The sequence below is a fragment of the Dromiciops gliroides genome, chromosome 2 (genome assembly GCF_019393635.1).
Source record: "Dromiciops gliroides isolate mDroGli1 chromosome 2, mDroGli1.pri, whole genome shotgun sequence".
Classification (NCBI taxonomy): Eukaryota; Metazoa; Chordata; class Mammalia; order Microbiotheria; family Microbiotheriidae; genus Dromiciops; species Dromiciops gliroides.
Window position 1 is genome coordinate 658,576,336 of NC_057862.1, and position 19,872 is coordinate 658,596,207.

General features: G+C 39.6%; 1 protein-coding gene across 1 annotated transcript in view; it reads left to right on the forward strand.

Moving 5' to 3' along the window:
- Positions 1-19,872, forward strand: part of PRSS54 (serine protease 54) — a 135,715-nt gene that overhangs the window by 85,963 nt on the left and 29,880 nt on the right. The window contains exon 4 of the mRNA XM_043980236.1: positions 17,732-17,885. The gene's annotated coding sequence lies outside the window, so the exon portion shown is untranslated. The remainder of the gene's footprint in view (positions 1-17,731; positions 17,886-19,872) is intronic.

The following is a 19,872-nucleotide window of genomic DNA, read 5'->3' on the forward strand; positions in this document are numbered from 1 at the left end:
TATTTCTTTTAAAAATATATATTAACTTCACATTTTGAAAATAATTCAATTTTTTTCACTATTAAAACTTATTCACAGGGTGCATGCAGAGTCCTGTCCTTCAGTGTTTTGAACTCTCCATAAGTGCCTAAAATCCACATTTAACTGGCTTGTTCCCAAAAAAGATGGGAATGAGGTCCTTAGGAGAAAGCTGCCCAATTCCTTCTCTGTCTTTCTTTTCCTATTTTTGTCTCTGTGAGACAACTCCTCAGGGGGATTAGGGATTAGAGAGGAGAAAAAAAGGAATGAAGTTCTCAGAAAATGACTTCATTTTTGTAACTCTCCTGTTAGTCTTGCTCTCCTTTTTTCCTGAAAGTCCAGTGATATCTTGATTAACAACTCCTTTGGGAATGAAATTCTCTTATATTGAAGCTAATTATGTTTTTTTAAGTCTTCCTGACCCCGGAAAGGTAGTGCTGAAGTGTATTACATGGCTTACTAGCAGTCTTGCTGCTACATTGCACAAGGAACTGTCTGTTCCCAGAATTCTCTTTGTCTGTGAAAGACAGAAACAACAGTAATTATAGCTCACTTTTATATAGCACTTTAAGGTTTGCAAAGCATTTCACATAGATTATCTCATTTGATCCCTACAACCACTCTAGGATGTAGGTACTATCCCCATTTTACAGACTAAGCATCTGAGACTGAAAGAGGTAAAATGATTGTCACCCAACTAGTATCAGAGTCATGACTGGAACTTCAGTGTTGATTCCAAGTCTGATAGTCTGTCCACTACATCATCCAGTTGTCATGGACTGAATAGGGGCGGACCTCCCTAAAATTGTAGAGTCAATAGAATTCTTTGGCCACAGCTCTCAAAAACCATCTTACTAAGACCAAGGGGGCTGCAATCTATATCAGTGAGTGCTCCTTGACCAAAATTATTGCCCCTTGAAGTATTGAAGCAAGACTTACCAGACTATGTCTTCCTTAACAACTAGCACTTATTAAGCAGCTATTAACTCATTTAAGGTTCCTGGTCTCTCTTCATTCCTTCCCCCTACCAGGGTCATGAGCTTTCCCTACCTCTTTAGTATATCAGAGTTCTTCTATTATTCAACACCTTCCCTGTATCAAAACTAGAAAGGATGTGGTGTCAATTATTTTATATTTTTCTTCCTTCCTTCCTTCCTTCCTTCCTTCCTTCCTTCCTTCCTTCCTTCCTTCCTTCCTTCCTTCCTTCCTTCCTTCCTTCCTTCCTTCCTTCCTTCCTTCCTTCCTTCCTTCCTTCTCTTTCTCCTTGCTTCCCTCCCTCCCTGCTTCCAGATTGTAGAAAACTTTTAAGGCTAGACTAAGGACTTTGTACTTTTTTCAGATAAGCAATAGGGAGCTATGGAAGGTTTTTGAGCAAGGGAGAGAGTGATGTAATCTGAGAACAGTTCTTTAGGAAGAAAAATCTGTCAATGTTGTGAAAGATGGATTGAAGCAGGGACAAACTGATGGCTAGGGAAGACAAGTAAAGAGGATTTTATAGTATTCTGAGAGAAGTGATATGGGGCAGTAGAAGTAGACATGGTAAGGAAGAAAGGATGGATGTGAGAAATGTGTTTTACTGATGAAGATCTTGGGTCCAGAGAAAGGGCTTTCTCAAGCTTGTAGGTAGTAAGGAACAGTTACAGGATTCTAACTCAGGCTACAAATCCAGTTCTCTCCCCTCTTCCAACACCCTTCCTTTCCAAGTGCCCCAGTGCCTGAAACTCCACTGTTAGTGACTTGCCCAGAGCGGCACAGCCTTGGGTTTTTCCTCACTGGTCTTATTTTTAAATACAACTACATGTCAGAAGGGTGACGGAATAACTCAAGCTTAGGTGGCTTAACCAAACTCCACCAAAATCCTCCTCTGATTCTGAAGTTAACCCTAGGTCCTTGGGGCAGCTAGGTGGTGCAGTGGATAAAGCATCAGCCCTGGATTCAGGAGTACCTGAGTTCAAATCTGGCCTCAGACACTTGATACTTACCAGCTGTGTGACCCTGGGCAAGTCACTTAACCCCATTGTCCCGCCCCCCCCCCCCAAATTTGATAACCCTAGGTCCTTGAAGGCAGTCCCTTCAATGAATGAGCAAGCATTTTGAAGTGCCTATTGTGTGTCAGACAATGTGCTGGGCACTGGCGATACAAAGTCAAAAATGAAACTGTCGGGGCAGCTAGGTGGCGCAGTGGATAGAGCACTAGCCCTGGAGTCAGGAGGACCTGAGTTCAAATCTGGCCTCAGACACTTGACACTTACTAGCTGTGTGACCCTGGGTAAGTCACTTAACCCCAATTGCCTCATCAAAAAAAAAAAAAAAGAAACTGTCCCTAAACCTCAAGGAGTTTTTATTCAAGAGTAAAGGTGGACAGAGCCTTAGACAGATCCTACTAAACCAGAAAGGCTTTGAATACTGCCCTAGTGTCAGACTCAGTGCCCATTGTTTGAAGACAAACTGAGACTGGTTCTAAAATGATCACTAGATTGGCAGCAGAATCATAAATTGTTTGTCCGCAACTCTCAAAAATCATCTTAACTGGGGCAGCTAGGTGGCTCAGTGGATAAAGCACAGGCTCTGGATTTAGGAGGATCTGAGTTCAAATCTGACCTCAGATACTTACTAGCTGTGTGACCCTGGGCAAGTCACTTAATCCTTATAGCCCCACAAAAAAAACAAAAACAAAAAAACCCCAAAAACCATCTTAACTAAGACCAGAGAGGCTACATTCTGCATCAGCAATAGTTCCCTGATCCAAATCATTAGCCCTGAAGTATTGAAAAAAGACTTACTAGACTACCTTTCTTCCTTAACAATCAACATTTATTAAGCACCTACTATATGCCAGGCACCAGGCTAGGATACAAGGATGCAAATACAGTGAATGGACAGGAGAAGAATAAATACTAGGTGTCTAGTGGAGGGGGGCCTGGATTCCCACTTCTTAGCAGGTTTACCCCTTCCCTCCCCCTGACCTCTACCCTAAAAAGGGAATTTCCTTAAGGGCTAAGAGAATAGTCAGTCCTCAGGGAGCACTCAGTTTTCAGCCTTTGATTCAGTTTGCCAAGAAGAGACTAATTAACACCCCATGCAGTGTTGGCTTTCATAATGTGGACAATGTCAATGCTACTCAACTAGGAATTGGGAGCCTCAGCTCAGTTTACATAGACCACTGACTATCTCTCCCAGCACTATATTTATTTTTGTTTCTCAAGAACCTGAGCTGTATCATAACCACTGACTTGGCAGTGAAAGACTCCTTATCCTATATCCGATTACCAAACTGCAGCTCCCGAGTCATCTTTTTTTTTCATGATTTTTTTTCTTTTAAAAACATTTTTGTAGTTATCTTTTGTTTTTACATCACTTTCATCTCCATATATTTCTTTCTTCTCCCCAGAGTTGCAATAAATAATAACAAATATATATAACAAATAATGAGAGAAAGAGAAAAGAGAGGAGAGACAGATAAAGAGACAGAGGGAATAGAGAAAGAGAGGGATGGAAAGGAGAAGATAAGATAGGAGAGGAGAGACAGAGAGCTAGAAGAAAGAAGGAAGAGGAGGGGAGAAGTGAAAGTCAGAGAGAGATTGAGGGAGGGGAGAAACAGAAGGGGGAAAAGAAAAAAGAGAAGGAGAAAGAGGGGAGAGACAGTATGTGTCATAGAGAGGGGGAAAGAGAGACAGACAGAAACAGAGGGAGACAGACAGAGGGGAAAATAAAGACAGAGGAGAGAGAGAGAGAGAGAGAGAGAGAGAGAGAGAGAGAGAGAGAGAGAGAGAGAGAGAAACACGGTTTTGTCATACTAATCAACACATCATCCGTGTTTGATAGTATATTTATTGTTCCACATCCACAGTCCCCCATCTCCTCAAAGACACAAAGGAGGTGTATTTTCTCTTTTCTTCAGAGCTAAGCTTGCTTACTATAATAACATAGAGTTTGGTTTGGGGTGTTCTTGATGTTGTTCTTTCCATTTCATTGTTGTATTCATTGTTTGTGTTGTTCTCCTGGTACTACTTACTTCACTCTGCATCAGTTCATAAAAATCATGCCATGCTTCTCTGTGTTTATCATTTGTAACTTTTCTTATACCACGATATTACATTCCATTCCATCTACCATACCTTGTTTAGCCAATCATCAATCAATAAGCATCTATTTTGTTTCTAATTCTTTGGTATTATAAAAAGTACAGCTATTTTGGTATATATAGGACCAATAAAACTTTTCCTTAAAGCTTGTTCATATATTTCCACATTCCTTCTATTTTTCTGCTCCATTCTAAGCGTTATGCCCCCTTATGGTTCACTTGCCCAATTCAAACCACCATTGGCAGATTGGGTCCCTGGAAAGGTGGCTGTTACTACTTTCAGGGTTCTAGGGCCTATTCATGTGGTGAGTGACTATCATGCCAAACATTAGCTTATAAGCTCCCAACAGTGTGTTTCCTCTTGTTTTTGTTTTTTGGTTGGGCAATGAGGGTTAAGTGACTTGCCCAAGGTCACACAGCTTTTAAGTGTCAAGTGTCTGAGGCCATATTTGAACTCAGGTCCTCCTGACTCCAGGGCTGGTGCTCTATCCACTGCACCACCTAGCTGCCCCCAGTATACTTCCTCTTAACAGTTAGTCAGGATATTGGGGCAGCTAGGTAGCACAGTGGATAAAGCACTGGCCCTGGAGTCAGGAGGACCTGAGTTCAAATCTGGCCTCAGACACTTAACACTTTCTAGCTGTGTGACCCTGGGCAAGTCACTTAACCCCAATTGCCTCACTAAAAAACAAAAACAAAAACAAAAACAAAACAGTTAGCCAGGAAACTCAGTTCCTTTACAAAGACATTTATTCTTCCAAAAATCAGGGACATCTTCTCCCACAAATATTCCCAGAGTCCAGGAGTGGGAAAGAGCCAGCACAAGTAGAGTAATAGTGAGTGTGATATTAGTGAGGCTCATGTAAAGAGATTGAAGTCAAAGCAACCAATGACTTCAATGTATCAGCTTGTTTTAGCTAGAGCAACAACCCTTAGCTTAGAATTGGCAGACTTTTCTTCCCTTTGACTCACTCTGAAGGTGATTGTCACCTCTAGGTAGGACATGGGAGAAGGTTGGCTCTCTTATTTAGAATGCTTGCTGTCTCAAAAGTCCTTCTCTTCACAAGTCACTCCAAACTGCCATATGGTGACTTATTTCAGTTCACTCAGTTTCCTCTCCCATGCTCCTTTGGGAATCTTACAAAGATGAGTGGTTAAGAACAAGCGTAAATGCAGTCTGTGCTCTGGAAGCACAGTCATTTATTGTTTTGTTGGCTTTTTCATAAGCAATTAAAGTATTTAAGGTTCCCACACTTTCCAGAGTATAGAATGTCTATTTCTTTTTCTTTTTCTTTTGTTTTTGTTTTTTTGCAGGGCAATGGGGGTTAAGTGACTTGCCCAGGGTCACACAGCTAGTAAGTGTCAAGTGTCTAAGGCCAGATTTGAACTCAGGTACTCCTGAATCCAGGGCCGGTGCTTTAGAATGTCTATTTCTTAACAGAAGACTTTCTCCTTTCCCATTCAATATTTCTGTCTGTTAGCCTCCATAGACCTTCAGCCTTTTGTTGAAGTCTCACTAGGCACCCCCTTCCAATAAGAAATGGGAGTACCAACCACTTAGTAGATTTTTCTTAATAATAGTGTTTGTTCAATGTTTTATCAATACCAGGTGCTTAATAGAATTGAATTAGAGCTAAATTTAGTACTCTACAGATTATCAAGTGACATGTGTCTCATCAGCCAGTGTGGCAGACTTGAAAACCTCCTATTTGGAGTCAGAGAATCTGTTTCTAAACCTACCCCTGATGTTTACTGTTTGTTTGACTGTGAACAAGTCACTTCACCATCTAAATCCTCATCTGTAAAATCCAGGGGTTGCACTAGCCATCCTTCAGTGTCCTTTCCAGTTCCAAATCTCTGAGTCCGTGACCCTACATCCACAATCCTCTCATCAATATGATGAATCAGGCAGGGCTGACTCCTCCCCCCAATTTTGCTGATGAGGAAACTGAAGTCCAGAGAAGTGAATGACTTGCCCAAAGACATACAGCTAAGAGGCCCAAAAGCTAGACCCAGAATCCAGGTCTACTCATTCCATAGCCTATCCTTTTCCCCTCTCCATTTCACTTAACTTTCTCCAGCTCTAGGTAGCATTTGTTTGTTTTGGGGTTTTTTTGTGAGGCAATTGGGGTTAAGTGACTTGCCCAGTGTCACACAGCTAGTGTCAAGTTTCTGAGGTAAGATTTGAACTCAGGTCCTCCTGACTCCAGGGCCGGTGCTCTATCCACTGTACCACCTAGCAGCCCCTAGGTAGCATTTGTAGAATTTATTCTATAGTTAATACTTCCTATTTCTAAAATGATTTATTCATTCATTATTTATTATGATTTATTTATTAATTCATAATTCATTCATTCATATACCTTTCTAACGAAACAGATAAGCAATGGCATCACCATCTAGATGGGAGAAAACAGTACAGTGAATGAAATCTAATGGCTTGTTAAGCAATAAAACAATGCAAAGCACTTTGCAGAGTTGCTTGTATAACTGCTTGTATGGACCTGGAAATTTTCACTTTTCTGTAAACACAATTACACCTCAACAAGCAAATGTGAAATCTCCAAGATAAAGAGCCTAGCAAGGAATCACAGTTATTATCAAGCAGTCAGGAAAATAGCAGGTATGGGATGCCCACCTTGGGCTTTTACCAACAGAAACACCCACAAGCCTCACTGTGATATTTGTGCCAGGGAGCAGCCTTTCAGTGATAAAATCCTCTTGAACCCGATCAAAGATGGAGCTGTGTTATACTTAAATCCACTCTCTAGAGAGCAGCAGGTGTGATGTTAAGTTTTCATTCAGGACATGGTGCCCACAATGGGGAAGCATTTGGTGTGGCAGGTGGAAGGGCTACTTCTGCTCAGAGGTGCCAGGGAGGGGCATATTGGAGGTGCATGTGCCATCTTCCTTTTTTTTTTTTAAATTCTCAACTGAGTAATTATCAACAAAACCAGATTTTCAAATGCACAGATTAAAAAAGCAATCATGCTGCATGAATCAGAACCAATGACGGCTGAGGTCCTTTCCAACTCTCAAATTCTGTGATTCGGAAGCTGTCAACCTGCATTATTTTTAATATTTTTTTAAGTCCTATTTGTTTCCTTGTATTTTTTAATTATTTATTTTATTTGCATTTATTGTTGTTGTTGTTGTTGTTGTTATTTTTGTTAGAGAGTAACCTGACATATTAGGAAGCTGGCGATGGAGACGTTGGAGACCTGGGTTTATGTTTTATCTCCAACCCATTGTGACTGCATGATCCTAGACAAGTCACTCAATGTCTAGGCCAGTGGTGTCAAACTCAAATAGAAAAGGGGGCCACTAAGCCATACATAGGGGCAGCTAGAGGTGTGCCCAGGACTGGAGTCAGGAAGAACTGAGTTCAAATCCACCCTTGGACACTTACTAGCTGAGTGACCTTGGGCAAGTCACTTAATCCAGTTTGCCTCAGTTTCCTCATCTGTCAAATGAGCTGCAGAAGGAGATGGCAAATCACTCCAGTATCTTTGGCAAGAAAACTCCAAACTGCAACAGAAGCAACTGAACAACCACCACCACCATACATAAGGATCCCTATGAATATCATATTGCCTCAGAAAACAACATACTAACATTATCTATGTTCTATTGTATTTTGTTTATTTTGTTAAATATTTCCCAACTATATTTTAGCCTGGTTCGGGCAATGGGAATGTTGTTGCCTGTGTTGAGAATAGAGACTGGGCAGCATGTTTGATACCTCTGCTCTAGGAAAACTTTTTAGGAAATTTCAGAAGAGGTGTGCTGGGAAAAGAATTTTCTCACCTATTATTACTAATTACATGGTTGTCATCAATGTGTTTAGTTGTGATTTCTTTATATCATTCCTCAAAATGCTTCCTTTATTTCTTTGTGTGACTATTTGTCTTTTTTTTAATGGCACATTGGTAGCCATATGGCAAAGCCATCTGACATGGTGGCTTCTAAGTCAGGAGCATCTGGGTTCCAGTCCTTCTCCTGACATATCCTGGTTCTGGAGCCCTACTCAGCAGCTACCTTCTCAGCATCCCAAGCAACTCTTTAGGATTATGAGATATGAAATAGATATAGACCTTCATTGATAGAAGGAGTTTCCTCACTGGGAGTTCCTTGTACCACTGATATGACAAGTCCACCCTTTTAAAAAATTGCATGATATTCAGATGGCATAGTTTATTTAATTATTCATCAATCATTGATCCTAATTACATTTTCATAGTAAACTTGGTTGTTCAGAAAGCCTTTTTTTTTTTAAACTATGTCTACTCTAAACATATCCCCTTCTCCTTCCTGACACCCCTTCCTTTTCCTGTGATCTTCTATGCCTGGAAATGTTTATGTTAGAAACTTACACTTCCTGCCGCTCCACATAAAACTATATTCCTGAGTTGCTCTGTGCATGGAGTCATGGAAGACCCGTGAGTCCTACCCCGTGAGTCCTACCCCGTGAGAGACTTGGGACAAAGATAAGGTAAGTGCAGGGGGTAGAGTCCCTTCTCTTTCCATATTCTCATGATCTTCATGCTCAAGACTCTGTTGACATCCCAGGTTGTAATCCTTTATCTGACTATCCATGTCCTGTCTTGGTTTGGGAGCAGGGCAGGTACTGCCCTGGTTTGGGAGGTTAATGACTGCTGCCCTAGTTTGGGGAGTAGGTGCCACTTTTGGTGCCCTGAACCTCCTCATTCAGATTTTCACCCTTGTGTATCTCAAGTTATGCCATATGGCCTTCCTTCATGGATGTTAGAAATAGCATTAATAAAGGCTTGTTGCTTTCAGCTTTGAATGGCTAGCCTAATTCATCTAGGAAGGTCCCTTTAAGTCTCTCTTTTTTCCTTTTTCTTTTTTTTTTTCCCTTTAAGTCTCCAAAATACCTCATTGAATCATGACAAACTTTTAGTCTTTTTTTTTGTTTTCTTGGGGATGATGGGGAATGTGTTGTTATTAGTTATTTTAAAATGTTTATTTTTCTTATTCTGAACTTAACATATTATAAATAAAATGAACATTTTCATATATCTAGTAGAATGGGGGGAAAAGCAAATAAGACAGATGTGAAATCATGAATCTCTGTTGGGTATTTCTTGCTTTCCTAAAGATATAGTAAATTCTGCATGTAACTTTTTTTAAAAATTAATTTAATTTAATTTTTTTGCAGGACAATGACGGTTAAGTGACTTGCCCAGGGTCACACAGCTAGTAAGTGTCAAGTGTCTGGGGCTGGGTTCAGGTCCTCCTGAATCCAGGGCTAGTGCTTTATCCACTGTGCCACCTAGCTGCTCCCCCCACCCCCCCCACCCCCGCTGCATGTAACTTTGAAAAGTGTCCTACTTATCTGTGATTCCTTCTGTTCTTCTATTTTCTTCTGCGCATTTTTAAAAGTTACTATTTCAAATCCTGCCTCATACCAGCTGTGAGACCTTGGGGCAAGTCACTTAACCACTATCTGCCCCAGTTTCCTCATCTATAAAATGGGAATGATAATAATAACACCCACCTCTCAGGGTTTTTGCAAAGTGTTTTTACAAGCCTTAAAGTTCTATATGAATGCCAGATATTATTATTATTATTATTATTATATGATTTTACTTTCTTTTTCCTTTTTTGGTAAGTCTTTTCATATCTATCCTCTCCCTTCTATATCTCCTCCCCATCATTGGGGGGAACATTTCTTTTTTATATGATAATATTTATTTTTTCAATTAATGAGCATTTGGGGGGCGGCTAGGTAGCACAGTGGATAAAGCACCAGCCCTGGATTCAGGAGGACCCGAGTTCAAAGCCGGCCTCAGACACTTGACACTTACTAGCTGTGTGACCCTAGGCAAGTCACTTAACCCTCATTTCCCCACAAAAAAGAAAAGAAAAAAATTAATAAGGATTTGTTTTCTCGCCCTTCCACCATCCTCCACCCCCCTCCCCCAATATTGTGAAGGAAAGGATGAAAAACAAAGCCTTATAACCAATATGCATTGTCAAGCAAAACAAATTCCTACTCTTGGTTGTATCAAAAAATGTACATCTTATTCTATATCTGGAGTCCACCATCACTCTGACAGTGATGTATTTTCATAAGCACTGATATTCTACTAGGTTAATGCTCAAGTCGTAGACATAAAGATTTCATATCACTACTGCACCAATAAATTACCCAATGCTTTCAATTCCATCTGTTTCTTGACTTTTATTTATAATATGAACTCCTCACCAGAAGGCTGGCCATTAGGTAATAGCTAGCTGGTTAGGGGTCACATGAAGGAAGGAATGAGGGAATTAATGAAGCATATCTCAAGCCCGTCCTATGTGCAGTGCATTGTGCTAAGCTCTGGGGAAACAATAGAACATTTGGACAGTCCCTGACTTCTATCAGTTCACATTCTAATGAGAGAGACAATACACAGAGAAGATTTCTGCTACAAATCAGATGGAAAGGTACCATGGCCTTTAGGGTACAGTGGCAAAGTAGATGTTAATGCCTCTTCATCAACATATCCACATTAACATTAAGGGCAGCCCTACTTGAACAGAATCATGGGTCTTTCAAAAATATTAATGGATTTAGACCATCCAATTATATTCTTGTCTATCTTTCCCTCATCTTTTTTGGAAAATCCCTTTGTCTCCTCCTTCCTGATTGACCCGAGGTGGAGAAGTTTAGCTGCTTATCAATTTGAGCTCTTGTGGTCTATACAGAAACAAGAAGAAGTGGGAAAAGAAACATTTTAGTTCATTTCTCCTTTAAATGTCAAATCTCTTCATCTAGCTATTTTTTTCCCTTTTCAGCAGGTACTTTCATTTTCTTCTTAATTAACTTATAGATTTGCTTTTGTTTTGGAGACAGGGATATTTTATCTGTCTTGGGGGTTCTTTTTAGTTTCTTTTAAATACCCAAATATTTATTTCTCTTATTATGAAAAAGTATATCTCCCTTATTTGCTTGAATTATGAGGCGGTGTAATATAGAGGCAAGAGAACTGAGACACTTTCCCCAATATGCATAGTCAAACAAAACAAATTCCCACTATTGGTTGCATTGAAGGTTGGGGACCTGGCTTCAAATTCCATCTCTGCCACTTACTTTTGTGACCTTGGACAGCTTACTCTCTATGCCTCAGTTTTCACACCTATAAAATGAAAGCGGTTAGATTAGATATCTTCTGAGGTCCCTCCTCATTCTATATCTCTGATCCTATGAAAAGGAAGAAATATGGAACTTCCTGATCACATGACTAACAAGATGGCAGGCTAGACATTTCTTCCAATCCACTCTTTCAAAAATCTCCCCAAAAAGATATATGTGCCCCGCAAAAAGCATGATTACGACTGAATCCAAAGGATAAAAAAGAAATATACCACAAGATAGAATCCTTATGACTTAACATTGAACAACACTAATCCTTCAAGTGATCTTTCAGCACACTTCCCCCACCAGCATCCAAGTTCTAGATAGTTCAACCCAAGGGCTGGTACCTGGGAGCCACATTTGGAATTCTTCTCCTGCTGAAAGTACAAGAACACCCTACCCCTAGACAATAATCAGCAAACACTGATTTTTCCCAGTCACATGAGGAGAGTAGACTTGATCTCTTCTGCCTGGGGCAATCCTAAGGTTGCCCTGAAGTCTATAGAGAGTCATTCTTCCCCCAACCCTGCAAAAACTGGAAGACACTAATTTATCCTAGCCATAAAAGAATAGTGATTGGAGCAAAGGGCAAGCATGAATGACTGCAAGTGGCCTGAAACAAAGGGGGATAGAACAAACTGGAGGCAGTTCTGTATCTCTAGAAGCTGGTTAGGGCAGGGACCCAAGTTTGTGAACCATATATTTCCAATGTAGGAGGTTACTGATCTTTGCAGGCAAGCCCTGGAGGTGTACCTATCATCAAACAGTAGGAATTAAAAAGTGAACAGCCAGGAAATATGAAGAAAAAAGATTAAAGAAGAAAAAAGATTAAATTATAAAAAGTATCAAGAGGGAGAAAATTCATTTAAAACCCAGGGTACCCTCATATAAATCAACAGAGAGGATCCCTTAACTAAAAGGAAGAATGAATACTAAATCTTCAAAGAGAATCCAGAGGTCTCTTAAATACCAAAAGGCAAAGGAAAGTAAACCAATGGCAGATGAAGCACATAACCCTGTGGAATCTCAATAAAGCATAGAATAACAACCAGAATCCTCCCCCAAATGGTTCAAGAGAAAAATGAAATCCACAAGAGAAGAAAATAGGAAGGAACAAATGTCTGAATGAAGCAAATCAGAAATTAAAAATTCAATTAGCAGATGATTAGAAAAAAAATTCTATCCAAGGTAGAAAGTTTGTCCAGAGATGCAAAGGAGAAAATAATAGACGGAGTACAAAAATACTGAAGCAAAGGTAATTCTGGCAGAAGAGAAGCAAAAAGCCACATTGCTTAAAAAGCACATAATCTCTATAAAAGCCAAAGCTCTTGCTCTCCGGGACAAGATGCACAGAGACAACTTATGGATCATAGATCTTCCAGAATCAAGAAACTTGAACACATAGGGGGCAGCTAGGTGGCGCAGTGGATAAAGCACTGGCCTTGGATTCAGGAGGACCTGAGTTCAAATCCAGCCTCAGACACTTGACACTTGACTAGCTGTGTGACCCTGGGCAAGTCACTTAACCCTCATTGCCCTCAAAAAAACAAAAAACAAAAAAACAACAAAAAAGAAACTTGAACACCATAATGCAGGAAATAATCTAAGACAATTGCCCCAAATGTTTTTAAATACATAAAAGGTAGTGCCAGTTGAAAGAATCCTAAGAATCCTCATGTTGGTGCTCTCTCTCTCTCTCTCTCCATATATATATATATATATATACACACACACACATATATACATACATATATACACACACACACACAATACCTGAAACTCCACGACACACAGTAGTCTAATTTAATAATTCCAAAGCTAAGCAATAAATTCTTCAAAGAGCTAGAAGAGGGACCTTCAAATATAATAGAAAGGAAATTTGAATAACAGAAGACTGTTCAGTACCTACTAGAAATGTCAGGAGGGAATGGAATAGTATTTCCCCAAGCAAAGGAGCTCAAGATGATGTACCCTGTAAATCTGAACCTAATCATTGACATTCAATAAAAGAGGGGCATTTGAGGCTTTGCTACAAAACAAAAATAGACATGAACAGAATATTCTATTTGAAAACATTGCCAACAACAGAAACACAAGAAAAATAAATAAGTATAATCACCAAGGAAAGAAGAAATCATAAATTGTCCTATGTTTGTTGCTGTTTAGTCATTCTCAGTCACATCCGACTCTCCACGACCCCATTTGGGGTTTTCTTGGCAAAGATACTGGACTGGTTTGCCATTTCCTTCTCCAGCTCATTTGACAAATGAGGAAACTGAGGCAAACAGGGTGAAAAGACTTGCCCTGTGTCACACAGCTAGTGAGTGTCTGAGGCCATATTTGAACTCAGAAGTCCCAGCACTCTATCCACTCTGCCACCTAGCTGTCCTGCCCCTTATTTAGAGATTTTCTTTTAAAGTGAGAAATACAGGGAGCTGGGAAACAATTTTTTACAGCCAGTATTTCTGATAAAGGCCTCATTTCTAAAATATATAGGGATCTAAATCAAATTTATAAGAATGTAAGTCATTCCCCAATTGAGACATGGTCAAAGGATATGAACAGGCAGTTTTCAGTTGAAGAAATCAAAGCTATCTATTGCCATATGAAAAAATGCTCTAAATCACAATTAATTAGAGAAATGCAAATTAAAACAACTCTGAGGTACCACCTGACACCTATCAGATTGGCTCATGTGACAAAAAAGGAAAATAATAAATGTTGAAGAAGATGTGGAAAAATTGGAATACTAATGCATTGTTGGTGGAGCTGTGAACTGATCCAACCATTCTGGAGAGCAGTTTGGAACTATGCCCCAAGGGCTATGGAACTCTTCATACCCTTTGACCCTGTGGTACCACTGCTAGATCTGTATTGCAAAGAGATCATAGAAGAGGGAAAAGGACCAACACGTACAAAAATATTTATAGCATCTCTCTTTGTGGTGGCAAAGAATTGGAAATCCAGGTAATGCCCATCAATTGGGGAAGGGTTGAACAAGTTGCGGTATATGAATGTAATGGAATACTATTTTGCTATAAGAAACAATGAGCAGGATTTCAGAGAAACTTGAAAGGACTTGCATGAACTGATGATGAGTAAAATGAGCAGAACCAGGAGAACATTATACACAGTAACAGCAACATTGTGTGATGAACAACTGTGATAGACTCGGCTCTTCTCTGCAGTGCAATGATCCAAAAAAATTTCAAAGAACTCATGATAGAAAATGTTCTCAACATCCAGAAAAAAGAACTGTGGATTGTCAATGCAGATTGAACCATACTGTCTCTACTTTTGGGCTGGTTTTTTTCCTTCTTTTTGGAAGTTTTTCCCTTGTCCTCTGATTCTTCTTTCACAATATGACTAGTGCAGAAATATGTTTAATGTGATTGTACATACATAGCCTATATCAGGTTACTTTCCAAGGTGGGGAGGAGGGAGGAAAGGGAGGGTGGAAGGAAAATTTGGAACTAAAAATCCTATGAAAAAAAATGTTGAAAACTATCCTTACATGTAACTAGAAAATAATAAAATACTCTTATTTTTAAAAAGAGAGAGAAATGGGCAGCTAGGTGGCGCAGTGGATAGAGCACCGGCCCTGGAGTCAGGAGTACCTGAGTTCAAATCCGGCCTCAGACACTCAACACTTACTAGCTGTGTGACCCTGGGCAAGTCACTTAACCCCAATTGCCTCACTAAAAAAAAAAAAAAAGAGAGAGAGAGAGAAATAAAATGAATAAGTACATATACATTTATAAAAGAGACATAAAAGTGGGGAAACTGATGAACATTCAAGGTAAATGTTTATTGAGCAGGCACAAATAAAAGTAAGGATTTATTTATTTTGAAGATAAAAATATTTTCCTACTATGGACACCAAATATTACTAAGCTGTTGTAATATTTGGCAAGTGACAAGAGAGAGCCAAGTGATATAGAAACAGCCATGAACTTGGAGTTGGGGAGTTTTGCCTGAGATACTTTACATCTGTATGACCCTCCCTAATCAGGCCACTTAACCTCTATGAACCTCAGTTTCCTCATCTGCAAAATGGGGATAACGATAACACCCATCCCAGAGGATTGTTATGAGAATCGAATGAGAAAACAAGTGAAGCAATTTGTAAGCCTTAAAAGTATTGTAGTAGCAGTAGCAGTAACAATAATGTATAATGATATATTATATAATATACAATAGATCAGACTATATATGTAATACTATGTAATAGACACATTAGAATATAATTGTGTGTAATATTATATAATACAATTATTAACAATATTACTAATAACAATAATAGCAGTTAATATTTATATAGCACTTACTATGTGCCAGGCACTGTGCTAACCATTTTTCAATTATTATCTCATTTGATTCTTACAATAATCCTGGGAGGTAAGTACTCTTATTATCCCCATTTTACAGATGAAGAAACTGAGGCAAACAGAGGTTGTGACTTGCTCACTTTCCTAGAGTTAGTAGACATTAGCTCTCATTATTATAATTTGCAAAACCTTAAAATTCTATATAAGTATTAGTTATTATTACATTATTATTATTATTATTATTCGCTCTGCACTTCGATCTCCTTTCCCATTAAAGGGGCAGTCGATCCAGATGACCCTTCATATTCCCTTACAGCTTTAACGTTCCATGATTTTTAAATAATTAGTAGAACTTTGAAAACTGTGCATTGGGGTTGACTTTAAAATCTTAAGGTAGAAATTTCCCTTATTTATGTGGAGTTATTATCCAAAATATGCATGGCATAATTCTCTAAAACAACAGCAACAAATACCTCTTCCCATGGACAGAACCAATAGTATTCCCTTCTCTTCACCTGATAAATCTAGCCTTTATTGTAGAACAGTATGTATGGGACTATGAGGAACATGAAGAGAAGGTGAATAACTGTGAGCCAGTCAGGTGTGTAGAAATTGACTAGACAGACCTTGTGAATGACAGTTCCAGCTCTCCCTTGAAGATTTCAGTTGCCAATTCTATTGGGCACCTACAGTTATCCACATGCAAACACACATAACATTTCACTTCTACATGGATGGTCAGATTTCAAGCATCCAAGAAAGAACCTTCATTCTTGGTTAGTTACTATTTTCTAGGAATTCAGATTCAATACTAATCTTCCAGGACCTAATGGAATTTGCCATCAGGTTCACAAGTAGATGGAATTGAATATCGTTAGTACATGTACTCTGTGTTTTTCAGTTAAGACTGCTACATTTAGGATATGAAATATGACTCCTGAGAATCCTTAATAGTAATTGATTTTCTTTCTGAAAGATTAAATCCCTACAAATATGACATTTTTTCTGCCTGAATTAGATCTGAAATTTTTGCTGGCCTAAAGATTTAACTATGAAACAATGCAATTAAGCCTTGACACGAGATGTAATTAATGAACGAGTTTTATGTTTTATGTGTCCTCTCAGGAATAGAAGGGTACTTTCAGAAGTGTAATTTTTTGGGTTAGTTTGACAGCTTTGAGAATTTTATTAGAATCTTAGAACCCCTGAGGTATAAGGGACCTAATTATGCACCCTGGTGTGCTGAGATGGAGTTTCAAAATTAAATCAAAGCAATGAACACTTACTGAGTGCCTTCTGTATACTAGATATTGTTCTGGGATATGAGGACAAAAATGATCTCTCTCTGCACCCCTCAAATAGCTTATGCTCTTTTGGGGTGGGGATGAACACAATAAGAGGTTATTGAGGACTTATGCTAAGATATAGACTTTGTGAATGGAAATACAGGGAAATGTAAGAAAATGGTGGATTAGGAGGTCCTTCCTTTCACAGAACTGAAATTCTGCCTTCTACCCATTTGCTTCCATTTATCTTCCACATGGGAACCTTTGTTTTCACATCAGGATGCAGACATCATGTCTCCCCCTAAATCTCTTTTCTGAGCTCAGTGTCTTGGAAAGCAATGGTTCAGGCTCTTAATCTCCCAACCTAAGTGCATTCCCTTTGAGGAATATACCCCATTTATTTCTAAACTAAGAAGAGTATGTGACCTTGGATAAATCACTTAACCTCTCTGATGCTCCATGTCCCATTTCTAAAATAAGGGGTTAAACCTAAGGTCTTTTCCAGGTATAAATTCTATGCTGTGAAGAATTCTCAGTATCAGCAGAAACAGTGATATGTTGGCTGGAGGCCAGGTCTGTACCAAACTTTTGCATTTATTTAATTATGGATAGTGTAGGGGCCAAATTTAATATGGGGAGAGTTAATTAGGTGGCAATGACCCACCTTTTTTTTCTAGAACAGGTCTTTGATTTCATTGGCACTCATTTAGATTGGCACCTATACTGCACTTTATGATCTTAGAGAATTTCCTGGAGGTACTGAAAGGTTGTGACTTACTCAGGGTCATGTATCTAGTATGTGTCAAAAACAGCTGTTCTTGATTGAGGCCGATTCTCTATCCACTATATATGCTGCCTCTCCCTATGCCAGTGAAATCACAGGTCTTGTGAAATTGAAGATAACTTGGAACACTTGGTAGAATCTTCCAGAACTTGAGCCTTGTGCCTTTGATCCCCTAAATCACTTTGCTGCTATGAAGAGGAATTGGAGGAGGACTTTGGTGGAAGAAGAAGTAAAAAACATGGTAAGCAAAAGAGCGCAAACCGGGGTTTGTTGAATTTCAGGCTAAAATAGGTGATGGGCTTTGGGGAATGGTGATGAAAGAAACACTCATTCTCCATAGATTAGAATATAGAGTATGGGAAGGGGAGGAAAAGAGATGAGGCAAAGACCTAAAAGAATGTTCTATACAGTAGGACCACATTCCTAGGGTCATCATTGGCTAAAAAGTTGTGGAAATTCTCAGGCCAGTGTGTGGAGTTCCATGGATTCTTATGGGAGTGCTACAGTGGGAAAATTGAACCATTATGTGATATATGACATAGAATGAGCAAGAGAAGCAAAATGGCATCTATATTCTATTGTAACGATTGGAATGACGCCACCTACTGGAGACTTATGTAGAAAAGCTCCGCCATGAGGTGAAGGTCTCTGAGGGCAAGACCATGTGTCTTTTCTTTGGTGTCAGGAAGTGACATTTGCTTGTGGGAGGAAGAAGGGGAAGCTGAGCGCTCTGACTCATCCTGTGGCCTCTGGTGGAGAGAGGAGCTAGGAATGCTCTCTCCCTTTAACAGATAGGAATCTAGGCCTTTCTCTTTCTCTTCACCAAATTCTTATTCTCCTTAATAAATGCTTAAAAGTCTAACTCTTGCTAAAGCTTATAATTTATTGGCGACCACTCACTAGATATTTTAGACAACATAGCTAGAATTTTAGCCCCTAACACTATCCTTGGCATGAAGTACAGTATCTGGCACCTGGTAAGCACTTAAATGATTGATGATTGATTGCCACATTTTGAAGAAGACACCATTAAGTATTGGTGGAGTGAGGGGCAGCTAGATGGCGCAGTGGTTAAAGCACCGGCCCTGGATTCAGGAGTACCTGAGTTCAAATCCGGCCTCAGACACTTGACACTTACTAGCTGTGTGACTGGGCAAGTCACTTAACCCCCATTGCCTAAAAAAAACAAACAAAAAAAAAAGTATTGGTGGAGTGAGTTGCTCACATTAATCAAATCTCAGGGTCAAATGAATTAACAGAAGGAAAAGAAAGGGAAATTTGTGACATATCCTGGGTTGGGTCTTCTGAGAATTCACTTAACTTAAATACTTTTCCCTAGCCCCACCACCAAGGACCACATTTAAATTACCCCCCCAACACCTTCGACTCTATCCTATTTTTAATGACCTCTAGGGAATCTTTAAAACACTTAGGAGTATAGATTTAGAACTGATGGTGAACTTAGAGACCCCCAAGTCCAACCCCATCATTTGACAGAGATACAGAGGTAACAGAGACACAGAGAGGTAAAGGGACTTGCCCAGGGGTCACATCTAGCTAGTAAATGTCAAAGGTGGGACTAAAATGCAGGTGTTTCTGGTTTTAAGTCCATGGTTCTGTCTACTATAACACACTGCCACTTGGTGCCTCTTTTCCCCCGTGGGGAGAGCAGTTGTGGGGAGTTAGTCAAACAAACAAACCCTAATAATCATTTAAAATGTGATTAAGTATCAATCCCATGGAGGACTTAAGGAGAAATATAGTCAAATCAATTTGTGTTTAATGGTGTGGGGCAGTGGAAAAAGGATCGTATTTGGAGTCAGACAACTTGAGTTAGAACTGTGATTTACCACTTACGACTCACCTGCTACTTGTGGGACCTCAGCCATCTGACTCTGTCATTATGGTTTTTAGGCTTCCATTTATTTCTCTATTAAAGGAAGAGTTTGGATTACACACCTTCTAAGGTCCCTTCCAGCTCTAAATCTGCAATCCTAAACAAATTATTATTGAGCTTATGTAGGTGGTGGTGATGGTGATGATGGTGGTGATGGTGGTGGTGATGGTGGTGGTGGTGGTGATGGTGGTGGTGATGGTGGTGGTGATGGTGGTGGTGGTGGTGATGGTGGTGGTGATGGTGATGGTGGTGGTGGTGGTGGTGGTGGTGGTGATGGTGATGATGGTGGTGATGGTGATGGTGATGGTGGTGGTGGTGATGGTGATGGTGA